This window comes from Papio anubis, chromosome 7, assembly GCF_008728515.1.
Source record: "Papio anubis isolate 15944 chromosome 7, Panubis1.0, whole genome shotgun sequence".
Lineage (NCBI taxonomy): Eukaryota > Metazoa > Chordata > Mammalia > Primates > Cercopithecidae > Papio > Papio anubis.
This window is the reverse complement of record NC_044982.1, coordinates 44,694,063-44,700,359: the sequence shown is the minus strand read 5'-3', so window position 1 is coordinate 44,700,359 and position 6,297 is coordinate 44,694,063. Positions and strand designations below refer to the sequence as shown.

Genomic DNA, 6,297 nt, shown 5'->3' with positions numbered 1-6,297 from the left:
GAAGATGGCCATCTACAAGCCAAAGAGAGAGGCTCCAGAAGAGACCAACCTTGCTGGCACCTTGCTCTTGGAATTCTGATCTCCAGAAATATGAGAAAATTTTATTGTTTAAACCCCACAGTTTGTGGTACTTTGTTGTGGTAGCCCTAGCAAACTAATACACATACTTTTTGCCTTCAAAAATCAAACATATTTTAAAGAATTCATAAGAAGAATGGTTTACTATGTTTACCAAGATATTTATCATCATCGTTGCTCTTCTTTCACTCCTGTGATCCGGATTTCTCTTAATAATATTTCCCTTCTGTCCAAATAACTTCCTTTAGTAATTCTTTTAGAGTAGGATTGCTGGCAACAAGTTTTCTTAGTGTTCCTTCATCTAAAAATGTCTTCATTTCCCTTTTGTTCTTGAAGGACATTTTCACTGGTATAGAATTCTGACTTGACAGTTGCTTTATTTTAGCACTTGAAAAATGTGCCACTTCCACCCCAACAAAATAATCATAGGATCTGAAAATGTGGTGCAGACTTGGTAGAAATGGAAAAGAAGAAAAACACGTAGAGTTACACAGATTGTTCTGAGTGTAAAGGAGAATTGGATCCTATCTGATACCATAAATGTATAAATCTGAATACACATCTCAGATCACTATGTGCAGTGACAGTTTGTCCTTTGGCTGAGGGTGAGGACTCTGAGTACGTTCAGACACAGACAATACAGATCCAACTCTTTTTCCTTATTCTCACTTTAAGGCTATTCCTAACAAAGCATATGCACAATCAAGGAAATGTTAGGGAAAACATCACCACCAATTGGACCAGGAACAAAACACTGATCATAAAGTCTATGGGCTTAGACAGATGTTTGAAAAAGATAAGAATTGTAATGAAAAAATAAGCCATTATAAACCCAATGCTATTTCGCATTGGAGAATATGTTATATTGGACAAAATAAAGTTTGCTAAAACTTGTTTCCTCATTTTTATGATAATATCTACTATTTAGTGTTGTATTTTATGAATGATATTTTAGTAGAGTTGTTGGCATTCTATTTGACATATATTTAAGTCAATAAATATATGCTAAATATATATTTGACATATATATGATACATAGAATATATTTATATATTATATATGACATAGAATATATATTTGACATATATAAATATACAAATATACATATTAATCTATTAATATGTTACAAAAGAAAAAGTGCCACTTCCTTCTGGCCTCTATGATTTTAGATGTGAAATCCACGGTCATTTGAATTATTATCCCACTATATATACTTTGTCATTTCTGTCTGCTTTCAAGATGTTTTTATTGTCTTAAATTTTCAGAAATTTAATTATGATATGTCTGGGTATGGATTTCTTTGGGTTTCTCCTGTTTGAAGTTTAGTCAGGTTTTTCAATCTCTAGATTTATGTCTTTCCCCAAATTTGGGATATTTTCATAATTTCTTGAAATAGTTTTTCAGTCCTGAATTCTTTCTTTGATCCTTCTGAGATTTTGATGACACAAATGTTAGATTTTTTTGTTATTGTCCCACAGCTCCCTGAGTCTTTGTTCACACCTTCCTCCTAAACTTGTCTCTGTTGTTCAGATTAGACAATTTCTATTGATATACTTTCTTTTCTTTCTTTTTTTCTTCTTTTTTTTTTTTTTTTGAGGCAGAGTCTTGCTCTGTTACCTAGGCTGGAGCGCAATGGTGCGATCTTGGCTCACTGCAAACTCCGCCTCCCGAGTTCACGCCATTCTCCTGCCTCAGCCTCCTAAGTAGATAGTCCCCTGCCACCACACCTGGCTAATTTTTTGTATTTTTAGTAGAGATGGGGTTTCACTGTGTTAGCCAGGATGGTCTTGATCTCCTGACCTCGTGATCTGCCCAACTTGGCCTCCCAAAGTGCACCGTGGAGAGCCCTGATGACCATGAGCCACCGCGTCTGGCTTTATTGATATATTTTTAAGATCACTGGTCTCTTTCCTCTGTCATCTCCATTCTGCCACTGAGCCCAGCTAGTGAGTTAAAAAAAAAATTAATTTATTGTATCTTTCAGTTCTATTATTTTCAGTTTTGTTCTTTATATCTTGAGTATTTTTCAGAGACCTCTGGTTTTTCCATTTGCTTGAAGAGGGTTCATAATTTCTTGGAGCATTTTTATGATAACTGCTTTAAAATCCTTGTCATAAATTCCAACATTTGTGTCACTTTGATGTTAGTGTCTGTAGATTGTCTTGTCTTTCAGATTTTCCCTGTTCTTGGTATGATGAATAACTTTGATGAGTAACTTTGGATCGTATCCTAGACATTTTGAGTGTTACATAATGAGACTCTGGTTTAGAGGCAATCAACCTGCTTGGGCTCAAAACTCATGTTGTATTCACTTTTGTGGGCTGTGGCTTGAATGTCGATTTAGTTTTTATAGCTAATCTTTCTTTGCCCTGATCTTCTGATCTGCTCTATATAGTGTGTTGTCCGTAGGTGAATTGAAATCTATATGATATTTCTCACCATAGTTCAGTTCTCAAAACTTTACTATGTTGACGCCAGTTGATTTCACACATGGACCATTTAGGAGTATGCACAGGACTTCATACACAGATTTAACAAGATTTCTTTATCCAGTCCCCTCTTCTCCATAATCCTTCCTGACTCTCTAGCTGAGAGGAGGTAGGGCATTGCCTCTTTGCTGAAGAGATGCTTCAGTTAGTAAGTGCAGGGTGGTGGAGTGTTTCTCCCTACAGTTCATGTGGGTTCTGTGGTCGCTATGCCATTGAAGAAGGGAAGGGGCACTGCTTCTTTCCTCATCCTGTCTTGGTTTAGGGCAGGAATGGTCAACAGAGCTCCAACCCATTCCAGCGAGGAGGGGAAGGCACGCTACTTTTGCTGTTAGTGCCAGGCAAGGATGGTCATCAGGGCTCTTCACAGTGCCTGGTGGGGATGCAGAGAGATGCAGTCCTTTCATGGTGTTTGTCTAAAATACAATGAGTATATTCAAAAGGGTTCTGTCTTGCAGCACTGTCCTCTTCCACATCCTTTGGCTAAGGGGATTGATTCTCAACTGGGGATAATTTTATTCCCCTAGATGACATCTGCCAATGTCTAAGACATTTTTGGTTGTCACAACTGGAGGGTTGTCACTGACATCTAGCCAGGGATGCTGCTCAATATCCTATAATACAGAGAACAAGATCCTACAGCAAAGAATTATCCAGCTCCAAATCAACAGTGCCAAAGGTGAGAAACCCTGAGGGAGAGAGCAGACTTTTCTTGGAGCTTTTTGTATTTTGTACTTATTCCATCTTGTCCAGAAATGGGAGTCCCTTCAACATTTTAATGTATTACTTTTTAGTCCTTTATCATCTATCACTGATGAGAATTATAACTTATAATTTATTTTTAGATAAATTGTCTTCCTCTGGTTGATTTTAAGAATTTCTCTCTCTCTCTCTTGTTTTTTAAAAATCTTACATTTAACCATTATGGGTATAGTGTGGATTTGTTTTTATTTAGACATTTTCCGTCTTAATTCTCACTTTCGAATTTTGGAAAATTCTTAGTCATCTCTTTGAGTATTATCTCTCCCTCTCATTCCCTTCTTTCCTTCTTAGACCTCTTTAAACCGCCATATGCTGAAGCATCTCTTTCTGTGTTTCTTATCTGTTAACTATGCATTGATTCATATTCATATTCTTTATTTCTCCTTTCTCCCTTCTCCACACCTTCTTTTTGGTAACTTCTCCAGATTTTTCTTCCACTGCGGTAGTTTTTTTTTTTTTTTTTCAGGTAAACTGGTCATTTATTAGCAGTGGTACTGTTTGGCATAACAGGTTTCCAGTAAATAGGCATGGAGTTGCATGGTGGTGACAGAGCAAGGCACAGACGCAGGACAGCATCTCTCACTTCTTCCACTCGTTCTTGTCATAGTCCCATTTGGCGGCAAAGCCCTGCACGGGGTTCACCTCATGTCCAGCACCCTCTTGGTCTGAATGGCCACCCACTATTTGTCAAAGATGTGCGGGATGGGGCCGTACACACAGCGCTTCTCCCAGATGATAATGAACGCCGTGAAGCCAATGAAGAACATGGCAGCGCCAACAACCGTCTTCCACTCGTTCGCACCCCTGTTCATCTCCGCAAAGCTCTCCTTGAACTGAATGCAATACAACTCGACTTTCTCGTCCATGGAGAGGTTGCTTCAGGAGGCCTTCTCCTCCTCCTTCAAGGCCTTCTATCTGGCAGACAGGTGCTTGACATGAGCCACATCAGGTAAGGGATAGTCACATCGATCCACATAAGCTGGGAGCGCATTGTCATCGCTCTTCACATCATTTCCGTGTGCTCGTACAGACGCCGATTTGGAAATTGCTCGCTTGCCAACTAGGCTAAATACCCTGGTAGGCAACATTCTGCGGCTGCTGTCCACCACCACCACCCTTTATGCTGGGTGTCCCGTGACCCCAGTACTTTTTTTAATTTGAAATGGAGTTTTGCTTTTGTTGCCCAGACTGGAGCGCAGAGGCGTGATCTCAGCTCGCTGCACTTCCAGCTCCCGGGTTCAAGTGATTCTCCTGCCTCCTGAGTAGTTGAGATTACAGGCACCTGCCACCATGCCCAGCTAATTTTTTGTGTTTTTAGTATAGATGGGGTTTCACCATGTTGGCCAGACTGATCTCGAACTCCTGACCTCAGGTGATCAGTCCACCTCGGCCTCCCAAGGTATTAGGATGACAGGCGTGAGCCACCGAGCCTGGCCCAGCCCAGTAGTTCTTTTTAAAGGTAGCTCTGTTCTATTATTTAACCTAGCAATAGTTTTGTTTTCCACTAATAATAGTTTTTATTTATAAAATTTTATTTGGTTATTTAAAATAAATCTGTCCCTTTGCCAGAGTATCTTATTCCTTCACTATGGTTTCTAAATTATTTTAAACTTGACTGTTTTGTAGTCCATTTGATTCATCTATTGTTTTCACTTCTTAAGGTGTCAATTTTCAGGTCTGCTGATTCACCGTCATGGTGATTCGTTTCCTCATGTGTTCTGTGATATTTAATTGTGCTAGTTCATCTTCAGTGAGTTTCCCATAAGCTTTGAGCTGTAAAATTATTTATTTCAATCTCTGTCTGTAAGGACAGAGATTTTCATGTTGTGTTTACTGGATCCCTAGGAATTTTGGTGGTCCTGGATCACTTTTTATAGTAACAATTCATCTTGGAGTATTAAAAACTGTATGGAGGAAACATTTAGACCCCTCATCCTGTGCAAGCCCAGGATTTCTCATGGGTGGCTTTTTTTTTTTTTTTTTTTTGTGCCGGAGTCTTGTTCTTGTTGCCCAGGCTGGATGGAGTGCAATGGCACGACCTCAGCTTACTGCAACCTCCACCTTTCTGGTTCAAGCGATTCTCCTGCCTTAGCCTCCTGAGTAGCTGGGATTACAGGTGCCTGCCAACATGCCTGGCTAATTTTTGTATTTGTATTTGTATTTTTTTTTTGAGATGGAGTTTTGCTCTTTTTGCCCAGGTTGGAGTGCAATGGCTCAATCTCGGCTCACCGCAACTTCTGCCTACCGGGTTCAAGCGATTCTCCTGCCTCAGCTTCCCGAGTAGCTGGGATTACAGGCACAAGCCACCATGCCCGGCTAATTTTGTATTTTTAGTAGAGACAGGGTTTCTCCACGTTGGTCAGGCTGGTCTTGAACTCCCGACCTCAGGTGATGCGCCTGCCTCGGCCTCCCAAAGTGCTGGGATTAGAGGCGTGAGCCACTGCGCCCAGCCAATTTTTGTATTTTTAGTAGAGACAGGGTTTCGCTGTGTTGGCCAGGCTGGTCTCAAACTCCTGACTTTGTGATCTGCCCACCTCAGCCTCCCCAAAGTGCTGGGATTACAGACATTAGCCACTGTGCCCAGTAGTGGCTTTTTTTTTTTTTTTAAATTTAAATTTTAAACTCAAGGACCAGGGCACTCAGCAACTTCCTCTCTCTCTCCTTGGGCTAGCGAGCAGGCTGTGTACAGTTTCCTTTTTACTTACAGGACTGTTCTTTAAGGTGCAGGGCTTTATTCCTGCAGGGAGGTGGAGGTGGAGCTTCCAATCCTCCTCTTTTCCCCTGTGGAGTCCATAGCCTCGAAGTCTGAAACTAAAATTCCAGTGGATTGCTGAAGCTCTGGCTTTGATTTTTTTAATTTTGGAATCTGGTAGATACTTGTCCTTTGGAAGTAAATTTTGCTTATTGGTTATATTTTATTCAGAATTTCCATGTGTTTTTAGTGGGAAGGATGCATCCATATCAGCTCTGT

General features: G+C 40.3%; 1 pseudogene across 1 annotated transcript; it reads right to left on the bottom strand.

Moving 5' to 3' along the window:
• Window positions 1-3,772: 3,772 nt before the first annotated feature.
• On the bottom strand, window positions 3,773-4,414 carry LOC101000636 (annotated as a pseudogene). Its single transcript, XR_649797.4, has one exon. The product of XR_649797.4 is annotated as a cytochrome c oxidase subunit 4 isoform 1, mitochondrial-like (transcript).
• Window positions 4,415-6,297: the final 1,883 nt, after the last annotated feature.